Source organism: Anopheles maculipalpis, chromosome 3RL (assembly GCF_943734695.1).
Source record: "Anopheles maculipalpis chromosome 3RL, idAnoMacuDA_375_x, whole genome shotgun sequence".
NCBI classification, from domain to species: domain Eukaryota; kingdom Metazoa; phylum Arthropoda; class Insecta; order Diptera; family Culicidae; genus Anopheles; species Anopheles maculipalpis.
Genome location: NC_064872.1, coordinates 39,303,301 through 39,316,128, shown reverse-complemented (window position 1 = coordinate 39,316,128; position 12,828 = coordinate 39,303,301). Strand labels below are relative to the sequence as shown.

The 12,828-nt window shown below is 42.6% G+C and overlaps 1 protein-coding gene across 1 annotated transcript in view; it reads right to left on the bottom strand.

Moving 5' to 3' along the window:
• LOC126564417 (bromodomain-containing protein DDB_G0280777) overlaps positions 1-12,828 on the bottom strand; it is a 50,867-nt gene that overhangs the window by 16,535 nt on the left and 21,504 nt on the right. The gene's annotated exons all lie outside the window — the stretch shown is intronic.

The following is a 12,828-nucleotide window of genomic DNA, read 5'->3' as shown; positions in this document are numbered from 1 at the left end:
CCATGACCGGTGTGAACCGGGCCGGAAACGAGTGGTCACCGTATTTCAAACCATAAAATAATATCGATTATTATGAAACGCTTCGCCGGTCAGATCTACGGGTACCAAGCAGGATTGTTCGGGTTTAGTTGACGCAAACAACCGTGAATCGATAAAGAATTTATTGAACCGAAAGCTTGATTGAGTGTGGCCGGGAGAGGTTATGTAAGCGAATGTTCGTTTTTTTTTTGGGTGGCAAGTAACTGGCCGAGAACGCGACGGTGGTTGACCCTTTTGAATATGTATTCATGAAAAGTGAATTTTGAATTAAGGGAACAATGAAATTTGAAAGTAGATCCGCGTTTTTAACGAAAAATAAATAAAAGGAAAATCACTTACTAATACGGTAGCTTTATGAACTTCGCAAGCCTTTACCGTGAAGTTTATGGTCGGCCTAATGTTAATACAATCAAAATAAACTCTTCCCTCTAGCAATAAGATTGTTTATAATATATGACATCAAACCATGTCGAGGAATCCTCCCTTCGCTCTTGAAATACACGAATATAGAATAGATGATTCAGAAGTCTGGCAAAGTTGTTTAGTTTTTAGACATTCATGATATTCATTCATGTTTTGTGTGCTCCGCTGGTGTGTTGAAACATATTTATAAATCACCTTTACTTCATCTCTCTTGGGTAATTTCGATCGTTAAAATATCATGTTTTCTAGATGTAACTTTTTGAATAATGATCTTAGATGAGGTGGATAGGCGACAGCGGTGCTGGTCCTTAAATGGCAGGAGCGGGGTTCAAATCCCAACCGTACCGTTCCCCAGTAGAGAGGACTTACTATCCAACCACGTGGTATCGGCAGTCTAGTAAGCCATTTCGATTGCCGGCATGACCTTAGAGATCGTTAAGCCAAGAAGAAGATCTTAGTTAAAATACATTAACTTAAATTTTTAAGTCATATATGATACGTCCCCTACAGCTCGGATGCTATGGTAATTTGGTGCTGAAATGCTATGGTAATTTGGTAAGAAATGTCCGGCGTTTTAGCTTCACAATCAATGTTGGCCACTGAAGAGCTAATGGGATACTTCCAACTTTCAACGGTGTTTTCTGCCCCCGACAGTGGAATAGAACATTCTATTCTAAATTCTATCAATTCCGTAGCATACGAAGAATATGACTACCAATATAATGCCGCGATCTCCATTAATGACATGGTTCTCCCAACTGGCAGCTTGCTGAGTCCCTAGACCAGTGTCAGCCTCTTCTCTCAGCAGCAGCGACGTATGTCTTTCGATACGAATGCGTCGTTGCACCGACGGGTAAGGATCAACCTGATCGTATCTACTACATATATTGCACAAGTTGTTTCGACTGGAGCACATCAGGATTATGATGTTCGTTCGATAACCGTAATACATCATCGAGACCAACACCCCAAGATCCTTCACCAGTCTGACGTGTCGGAGTGGTGAGCCTGAGAGCTGTTAGTTGTGAAGCCGTTTATCGGAGGAGCAGCAACACGAAGTAACGCAGCTCTTGACAATACAAAAGATGAGCTCGTTAGAGATACACCAACCTACAGAAGCATCAGCAAAGCGTTGTAAGGAGTGGGAATTGTAAGAGGAGGACTTGACATTTTTGGTGTACTGCAGACACATGGATGCAATCCGAGATGAAAAGGGAAAACAGTAAAGGGCTCAAGACACTACCACGGAGGAACTTCAGCCGACACGACACGGAGGAACTTCAGCCGAGCCGATGAGAGAACTTTGGCAATTATGCGAGGGCACTTGAACAGCTCATGCTCAGGTATCTCTCTAAGACCTGGACACCGGGCCGCGTGTTCCGTTGATTCATTCTCACTCACTCATGTTGGCCTGCTCTTCTAAAGAGCACGACGTCGTGAAATGGTCCGATCAACAAAAGACCTCCAGGAAACTCAATCCCTGGCTGCAGCTTCCTATCCATGTAGGCACCCGATCTCCGACAGGTCTCCCTTCAACTGATCCACCCAACGAACTCGCTCTGCTCCCTGACGCCTCGTGCCGAACTGGGGATCGCTGACGAATACCTTCTTGGCGGGGCATGAGTCCGGCATCCTCATAACATGCCCCAGCCATCATAGCCTACCGGTCTTTGCTACCGTCAGGATGTCTGGTTCTCCGTATAGCTCAGCAAGCTCGTGGTTCATCCTTCTTCTTCACACTCCTTGCTCGAACACACCGCCAAAGATGGTCCGGAGGTCATCTTATATAGGACCATATAGGACCACCGGGCGAATCAGTGTGCGCTATATATCACATTTCGTACGGTCTCGACGTCTTCTGGATCCCAACAGACGGTGAAGATCAGATCAGAGCCTCCGGCTCTGAGATTCGAACGATTTCGACATGTTCGATACTCGCAGTCTGCACTGCAAGCAACCCATTCATGGTGGCCTTTAACAGCTGGATCAGCTCTCCAGGACAGTAGTGCCGCTGCGTTATGTTCCATAGCTCACTCACTATGTTCCATAGCAGGAGGTGCGTAGGGATCTGGCGCTCTCGGCACTTCTGGAGGATCTGCCGAAGAGTGAAGATTTGGTCGGTGGTGGATTTGCCTCCAACAAACCCCGCATGGTAGCTTCCGACAAAATCTGTAGCTAGAGGGGCAAGACTGCAAAACAAGATCTGGGACAGGGTCTTATAGGCGGCATTAAGTACTGAAATGGCTCGATAGTTTGAGCATTCCAGTCTTTCGCCCTTTTTGAAGACTGGGTGAATGACGCGTGAATTTGTGTTTTTTTTTGTGAAACAACATTTCAGGGTACTGTCACACACCAGCCGACATGTTCTTAATTGTGTAGCTTGCTGGTGTTAAATGCCAAAACAAATTCATCTCTCACCAATCGATAATCAAATCAAAACCTTTCAGCTTACATGAAAATGTATTCAAATTTAACGATTTAGTGGAAGACAACACCAAGACAATGGACAACGTTTGAAGAGGTTCCATAAATCAAAAGAACACTCTTTCAAAGTTCCCCGGTGGTGCACCGCTTTCAGATCGATTCGAAACGCTTTCCACTTATTTGTTTCTCATTCTTTCCAATTTCTCACTGCAACACCGTGAGCTCAGTGTATATTTATACCGACAGTAGAATTGGCATAACCTTCTTCCCTCCAGCTCACACCAAACAACGATGCTCTATCGCAGCTTTTCACAGCCTACGACACAATGTTCCCTCGGGATACCTGCCAAACCCCCACACGTACGTACACACGCACCCATACACATCATACCTTTAGAAAGCGCGGTCGAATTGAAACATTAAAATGATTTATTCTCAAGGGCACGACAAACAGCAACGACCGATCCCGGTGAAGCATCCGGAGTTTGTTGGAGAAGGTTCAGCGCTCTAAAGGAAGCTTTTCCATTTGGTTTTTTTCCCTTTGTTTCCAACATGTTTGTCGCTTACTCGCACCGGGTGAGCCTTTGGCAAACATTTGGCACGGGACGGGACTGCATAGGTTGCCGCAGGGTAGGTTCGTGCGGCGTTGTTGGTGCTGCTGCGAGACGTGATTTATTGCTTATTGATGTCGTGCTGGGGCATCGCTAGGTTGCTTGCTTCGTTTATTTTCCGATCGATTCCAACACTCTCAACCTCAACGCGGACGAACCATTTACCATGGTTAGCGGGGGAACAACGGGTTGGAGCAACATGTTTCCTTGCAGGACACTGGTCATACTGGTGCGGGGCTGGTTTGGTATGTTTGAAACATCCATCGATCATTGAAGCCTATCGCGTGTAGTGAAACCCGTCGTATCCGTTGCAAAGATCAAAATTTTCAATATAATTTCGCAAAAATAGGAAATTTGATTTATTCACTCTTGTTTTACACGTAACGCAGGTGATAAATCGAGAATTGGGATTGAAAAGACTACGTCAATCTAACCAACAAACAACACCCACCAGCACACATCACCGAGAGTGTAATGTTAAATTGTTCAGCAACGTTCCGTAATGTTGGCGTTTTTCATGTACGATACAGTGTGGGCGGCGTCGTGCATTATCCTCCCGATTTTCATCCTCGGAAAGGAGACAAATATGTGGGTGTGTGAGTGATATGTCAGCCGTCTATTTCGCACGAGTGAGTTTGAATAGGTAGCCTACGATGATGGTGTGCTTGCTTATTGTCTCATAAATGCAATCACATTATTATCTTCCGGTGAAAAGATCAAACGAAAGTGCATGACAGGATGACGCGACAGATTCTTGCAGAGTTTCATCGAGCTTAAATAGATTCTTGTTCGAGAGAATTCATCAAAGCGGTGGTTTATTGTGAATTGTTTAATACAAGATTACTCTTTTTAATGGTAACTGAATAATGAATTGGATAATATTTTCTATGGTAAATGTTTGCATTACATTGGAACGATTATAGCTAACTGAATATGGTTCTAATTATGTAATTACTTTTGCAGAAAAATGTTCTGCTCCAACTGGTAGTCCGTTTTATCATATTTAAAATCATTTACGGAAAGATATATCATCTTCGTTTAGCATTATACTTCTATATCGCTCACATGAAAGACTTTGCCACATCAAAAGTCTCCAGTTGGAAAGCTTAAGCACATGCTCTCACATGCATCGGATAAAGCATCTTCCCATCAATCCACTTTGTCATTCTTTCACCGGAAAGAAAGCACTAGCTGCAAGACAGCTGACGCCACGAAGAAACGAGAGCACAAGGGAAACACGAACGAATCTCCCATGATGAAGCATCCTCCAACACGTGTCAGAGTGATGTAAGATAGCCGCGGAACGATCTTCATTTTCTTCATTGGAAAAGTTTCTGCTCGGACGGAATGAAAAATGCCACATTCGTTTCTCGACTGTGCGAGGAAAACTTTTGCCTCTCCCGGGTGCTAACGGTACGCAACGTTTTGCGCGCTCCGGAAGGATGGTGGAAAAATAGCAGTTGGCAGACATGTTTCTTCGAATTGGGTATACTTTTTTGTGGCCTTCCCGATAAATCCCCGAGTTATATTCCCACATACATATAAGTAGTGAAGCTGTGAAGAACAAAGCGGATCAGCAGGAGTTGTAGCGCTCTGTTTGGTGGAATGGTTTCATATTTTTAAAAGCACTGCACTGGAATAGTTTTTACCATTAGGGTGGAAAGAACATCGTTACATTTCCCGGGATCTCTGCCACAGTTGGTGAATGTGTGTGTGTGAGAGAGAAATTGTAGCAAGTTTTTTTTAATGCTATCTTATGCTCGCTTCCAGTGTATGTGAACGTGTGAGAAACGGCCACTATTTTTCCTAAGAACAGGTAAGTTGGTTTAGTGTTCCACGAATTTATTATCGTCAGCACCACATGCACCAACCTGTGTTAGGAATAATTAATATCCACCCACACCTGAAGTGAAAAGTGACTAGTTTCAACGAAAAACACACAATCCGAGTAGAAGGAGTAGTTTGCAGTATCAGCAGAATTAATCAATCTCGAAAAAAAAAAACCTGTTGTAAGTGACCACTACCATTGGAAGAAATTTAGCACGAACAAGACCGGAAAAAGGTCGGAAAAGTCACCGCACCCGTATTCGGACGATATCGTATTTTGGGAACTAAATTTAATTAGTGAAACGAAGATGAAACGTCTGCAATAAACGGGACATAACTTTTTCATGCTCTACAGATTCGATTACCGCTAACGCAGGAAAAGCGAATATGATCTTCGTCCTTACTGCTGCAACCTGAAACGCCCCCATAGAATCATTCGATTTTTCACTTCAATTCAGAACGTTAGGCTTGTTAGGCTTGGTTTCGGCCCACAAAGAATTTAAGAATCTATCCTGTAGGCTTTCTTGTTTGCCTGCCCCTGAAGGAAGAATTTTTTTGATTTGAATAATTAATCATACGCCATTTGTGCGGTGACTAATGATTGCATAAATTTCGGGGTTGTTTAATCATATTCACCACTAGCCGAGTTGTGCTTGCGTTACTGAGGAGTAACATAAAGAAATCAGTGTACTGATATAATAAATTTTAATTTCACTGTTCACTAAACTGTTTTTCTCTTAATCTTATTTTAACAAATTCATTTTATGGAGAAAAAAACGAGAGATTAATTTTAAAATTTACATTCGTACGCGTTAAAGGAGCAAAAAAAAAAATCCAGTCTTGCAGCTTCAAAATCACCTCCAACGATACGATAATCCTGCTTATTGTATGCTCCACACTCCAGGCAAAGTGTGCAACGGTTCCCAGGGCTTTCAAATTGAAATTTATTTACAAAATTCGTTCGTTTTCTCGTCATGCTTCACGGCACGTACACGTACGTGGTGTGGTGTTGTGGTTATAGTGTCTGCTATTTCCCTGCCGCAAAGATGCGATATGTTAAGCCGGCATTTATCATTTTGTTTGCCAGATTCGGTAAGCATAAATAACGGCGGACAAGGTTGAAGACCGTGGCGTGAGAAAGGAGACATCACTTCGAACCGCTTTATCTTCCACACATTGGTGTATTAAACTCTGCCTCGCTCAGCAGGAGGCAGCTTTTGCGTTTTCCTCTGGTTCGTGTCTTTTTATTACGGAGAGCATCACCGCTTAAAACAGTCCTGACATGATTAAAGTAACATTACAGCAGGAGGTATAATCGTTTCTACTCAGACTGGGAATGAGAGGAAAACATTCGATCTAAGGAAATGTTACTTTAATAACACTTTTTCGCCGGATGAGGTAACAAGAGATTTATACTTTTCTCGGTATTTTAGCAAAACTGAAAATGATTTTAAATCAAATATAAACTCATATTCAGCAATACGGCCAGGCCGTCCCTCATGAATAAAAAAAAAAAAAAAAAAAAAAAAAAAACTCATATTCAAAGCAAATGTATAGAACATTATAAATTGTCTTATCGATAGCTTTAAGTGTATCTCATTTGCATTGGTAGCAATGTATTGGATTAGAATGTCGAACAAGGCATAATAGAAATATTTAACTTAACTTGGAGAATTTTACCACAACGACCAGTTTTAGAGTAGCTCAACGTCGAGTACCCACTCGAGACGGTTGAAAGTGGCAGACTATTTTACGGAAGGTACATTTGAAGCAATGTGTGATGTAGCCATGCACATTCACGGGTTGCTGTGGTGTTCATTACGTAAAAAAAAATATCAAAATCGTTCTGTGATTATCACAGCCTGAGAACATAATAACAGGAAACTCACAGCAAATGATTTTTAGATTAAGCAGATCTCAATTACTCTATTATACTTTACAGTTATAGCATCCAAATGGTAAACCTAAATAAGTAAATGACCTAGGTTATCATACAAATGTTGCTCGGATCACATCACGTTTCATGCCGTCGATGAGCCATTGTCATATCAACAAGTGCGTTTACATTGAATGTCAAACAGAAATTACATCAATTATTGGGCGTCATTCATTTGTCACTGATGATAGAACCGTGTTCGATTCGACAACAATGGAGTAATAGATAATCTGACATGTTTTATGTTTAAGGACTATCAAGTAAATAGTCCTGTATTTTGTACAGAAATAATCACTGTTTTTTTTTTGCTGCAGAAACACAAAGTTTAAAACGCTTGCCTTGAAAGAAACTAGAAATTAGCGTTGGTCGTAAAGCAATCCACTAGGAGTTTTGCCATGTCTATTTGCACAGCTTTTGTGAATCAAAGCGTTCACTTACGATGGATACCGTAAAAGCAATGAAACCTGTAAACGAATTACATCGCTAACGTCAAAAAGTTAAATAGAAAACCCCGTACGATACGCTAAATAAGCGCCATTTTTCCATGCTTGAGCTGCTGCAGATCTGGTACGGACACTCGATTGTGTATAGTAGTGTAAACACTTGAAACCGTCTGTGTGCTGGGTCTAAAAATGACTGACGTAACAAAAAAAAGCAATCGAGAATAAATATAAAGCAAACGGTTACGCTGGTACGACAGGAAATTGTTCTCGGAGCCTGCGGTTCGGTGAAAGACGCTTTACTTGAACCGGAACGAAGTAGTGTACATGAAGCGTAAAGTGGTACGTGTACTGATGTAGAAGCAGCATGTGTACCCATCCATCCACGTCTATTCGTTCGTTTAGCGATAATAAGTTTACCTTAGTGCTAAGGAAGGAACGGATCAGATTGAGAGACCGAGCGAGCGAGTCTTGCTGATCTGAAGAAGGAAATTAACCACAAATTTGAGTGCACCGGAAACGCAACGTATGGCACTCTGGCATGCACGGTGTATTTCCGATTACGAACGCTGAGATTTAGAAGCGTAACGAATGCATCCGATAATTAGAGGACGATTCATGATTTTACAGTTGAATGGTAAATGGTGCAGTTGGATTCATTATTAACACCGGGACGACATCCCATCCCATTAGCTGTCGGAGGAAGCGAGAGTCTAATGAGTGTTGAGATTGAGAAATGAGTTTTTTGAATGATTTTGGATCGTTTTGTTGGATTATCTGAAAAGGTGCGATGGCGATGGCAGATGGAGACGCCTAGTAGTTTGTAAAAGGTGTAGAATATTAGAGCGCTAGCTGGTAAGTCAGTCTTGATTCTTGGATTCTCTACGGCATATTCAACAAAAAAACTTTTGCAACATTGTTTCATTGTTTCCAACACCAAAAGCAACTTTACACCATCTCTACAGTAGTTCCATGCAACAGGAGCAATGAGCTTTTAAACTTTGACTCATTTGAATAAAAAAATCTTCATTCACTTGAAACAGTTCTAAAAACTGTACAGAATTTGTCTAAAAATATGTTACAATAAAACCTACAAGTTTAATTTGCGTCACCCAACAGCCAACACTTCCATTAACTATTCTAACACATTGCTCACATTAAGCCACGTGCACGAATCCATAATGTGACAAAAGAACTGTTGCACAGCACACTCCCCTTTCACACCCCACCCCCACAAGTCCACCATTCCGGTGACGGTAAAAGCAGTGTTGCAAAAAGGCTATTCGTAAATAAATTCCCTTTATTGTACGGACACGTGTACGGTTGCCTGCACTGCACCATAAGCGCATTATCTCTCGGCGCATTTTGCAAGACGGTTATTGTGTCACCGAACGCCCGAAAAAGGAGCAGTGGGTGTTGGCGTGCTGGTGTGTATGTGTCTCCGTTTGCATGAGTGTAAGGAATGCTTGAAGAAGGCAGATAAAAGCATCTTCTATGCACCAGCTAAATCGAGCCTGTTCAGTTACCATCCCCTCAAGGATTTCAAGTAGCTTTAACTCTTCGTTCCCTCGCTTGGAGAGTGTTGTTTTCATAAAGCTTTTAAGGCACCGAGACTGGACGTATAAAGTCCGTGACCGTGACAGTGCCAGCAATGGCAAGGACTCCTGGTCGTTCCCATTTTAAACGCTGGCGGCAACAACAGCCTCAGGAACTTTAGCATCATCTAAATGCTCACACGTGCCTTGCGACGCTCAGCCTCCAGCGATGACCTCAAAGCGATGACACTCGGTGGCTCCTCACTTCATAATCATAAATTTACATAATCACCAAAGTATGCTACTTTACCGTTTGCAATAATGTGCAAGCGTGTGTTGGAGATGGCAAAAGATAGGAGATGGCCTCGCTACTGAATGTGTGGAATAGGGGAAAACAACGTCTTCCGGATCAATCGATCGATAGCGTATCCTCTTCCTTTCTACAATGGCACATGGTGTGAAAACTGTTTCACTACCAGGAAACGAACGGTTCACGAATGGAGCCCATGTTTAGCCATGCGTGGAAAAATTTTGTCCTTTTGAATCGTGAAGACACGACGAGCTTTGCGACTCAGCACGGTACAGCTGAAAAATGAACTCCCATGCAGAAAGACAACACATGTAGGTGTGGAAAGTTTTCCGAAAATCTATTTCATGTTGTTAGGCTCCGTTGAGCACGCATCACCAAACGCAGGGCAATGGTTCGATCGAAACCACAGGATACAAGGTGTTGACATGGGGGATATACAAGAACAAAGCCAAACGCATCTACCCAACGAATGCCAACTTTTGGTTACATCCGGCGGAATGACGCACGGTAACATCGTCAGGAAGCTTCCGGTTGCGTTAAACCCCGTGCCGAACTGTCGACAAAGACACTGACCATGCATTTTACTCCCTCGTCAAGGACATCCGGCAGGAAAATGTTCATCTTGGGCGAACCATTTTATGTAACCGCCTGCGTTCGGGACGGATATTCTTCATTTAATTACACCATCTTTCCGACCGTATCCATCCCCGACATCATGCCAGTGAAAGCTCACATTTGTCTCCCGGTGGTGAAAGCCCTTGGTCAATGGCCGGATGTGACCTGATGTGCTAGGTGGGGGAGAATATGTTAGTCGTTCACTGAGCATCATCCATGTGCGAGAGACATTAGAATCATACTAGCTCCCTGGGGGCAGTTGGGTTTGTGTAGAGATGATAGTTTGTAATTATGACCTAGAGCGCGTAGAATGTATTACGCTTATCAGGGAGCATAGAAAAACAGGCTGAACTGGCGAGTTAATTAAAAGCAAACATTTGTGTTTTTGAATTGTAAATAAACTGTTCGTGGTAATGAATCTTATTTTGGTGCTATCCTCTAAAGACGAGAAAGTTCAAATTAACTTACAAACGTGTACGGGCCAAATCACGTTAGACCAATAGTAAGGCATCTTTATGATCTTTTACCTGTAAAGAAAGAAGACATAGGTTAGAATTAATACACTTTAAAAGCACAAATATTGAAGATTAAGTACTAGAAGTTGCTACGTTTCCTTGTGATTATTATATTTTCTCCTTTGTTGGATATTAAAAATGGCTGCATATTTCTTATCATCAAACTCTCCAACAAAAAGCGCGCAACATATGACCCCATTTTGTTGCTGATATACATTAAGAATGAAGGTTGTGGTTCAATTTAGCCGTTCTGATTGAGAAAAATCAAGCACTTTGTCCGCTACCAGACACATACATATATGTGAAAAAAATAAACACATCCTTAAGGCCTGAAGGAAGAAATCAAATACCACCCAAAAGCAATGGTGCCAACAACGCGCCTGATGGTGGAAGCGGTCCCGATGTTTTCGACGTGTTTGGAATATATTTGTGTTCATTGTTATTTATTTATGCCAAATATCGACCGGTTAGCTTCCGGCCTCACATACCATGGCAGCGGACGAGCGGGTTGGCTACAAATACGATTTCGGTGTCGGATTTTCGGGTCGCCAATCACACATATCGCGTATACCCTGTGAGGGTGATGGAGGCGCCCAGTCGAAATTCCGGCACGGTCGGCACGAGGGTGAGCGTATGAACCGGAGCATAGTTACGTCTGTCAACTGTTTGGTGCCGGTCAACGTTTGTGTGACAGCGAGAGAAAAATGTGCCTTTCTTCGGTACGCTTATTTGTGTATCGGTATCTCACACCCGGTTTCTACGTTCCGAAAGGGTGGCCAAAACACTTTGATGCTAACCATCGCCGTTTGGTAGGTTGCCCCGGTGTTTCGTTTCCAATCAGCCCCGTTAAGGTTCCGGGCCGAATGAGTTTGTATGTTACAACCAACAACAATCCACGGTAACGGACTGTTTTGCTCGAGGGAAAATAAAAGACGGTTCTCTACGAGCCGTCACAATCGAGCCGGCGAGCTGGCGGTACTTTCGTAGTCTATTTCCACATTCCGATGAACCGGTGCGATTTTTTTTCTCTCACCCCCAGCAGAAAACACCGATGAGTCATCCAGCCCATCGTGCCTTGGAAAAAGAAGGCAAACCTCTAACGAAACAACGTGTCCACGTGCTGGATTGCGAAGCGCGGACCAATTTCTTTAGTGGAAGTTTTTTGTTTTCTCTACCCGTCCGCAAACAATCCATTCGCCAACTAACACATGAATTGTCTTTTCGCCCCGTAACGAGGGTCGTACCGTAGACGCTCCATCACGTGGCGTACGATTTTGTTGCGCAAATGATTCACCAGACACGATCGGCGTGTCGGCCGAACCGTGTGTGCGAAGGCTTTCTGTTTTATTGCGATTGCAATCCTAATGTCATGGGGAATGTATAGCGATGGAAGGCGGAGGTTAGGGGAAAATCCCCAATCACATTCCGCAGCACGCATTTGGATACGTCGGCATTTTCGATTGACACATGCTTGTAGAATAAGCATTTGCATGGACGCGCACTCCACATGCGGTAGATTTATGTGAATGATGGGGATGTACACGATTTCAACCAAAAGGCAAAAAAGCACCCATAACCAGGATAAAGGATTGGCCACTTAGAACAAAATGGTTAGTAATTTTGGGAAAACAGATAGCGAAAATTGGAGTGGTAATTTCGTTTTTGTAGTGATAAATGAAATCGGTGTTGATTGACAGTTGGAACAGTGTTTTGAGGTAGAAAATTGTATAATTGCATTACTATATGTAGTAGCCATCTTCCTAGTAATGAAGATAAGACAGTAATAAAGGTCAATGTCCAACGCGTTTTGTGTAATATTATTTTTACATTTATCATTCAGATAATATTTAATGATGAATATGTTTGTGTGGGTTTCATCGGTATAAGAAGAATTGAATTAGCCTAATCTTCTTTAAATTTTTGGAATCTACGGCCTCGAAAGGGCTTGGATTGACTTTTCTGGATTCCTTGAATTGATCTGCCTGTTGCTTATTAGCTGATTCTAGCAGTCGGTAAAGGATAACGATCCGTATGGGATTTTATACCTCTTCTCCTTCTGTGGCTCTTCAATCTTGAGTGCTTTTGGCCTGCCATTTTTTACTTTTCTTGACTTAATTGGACGACCAGGACGAGATTCGATCACGATTCCGTTC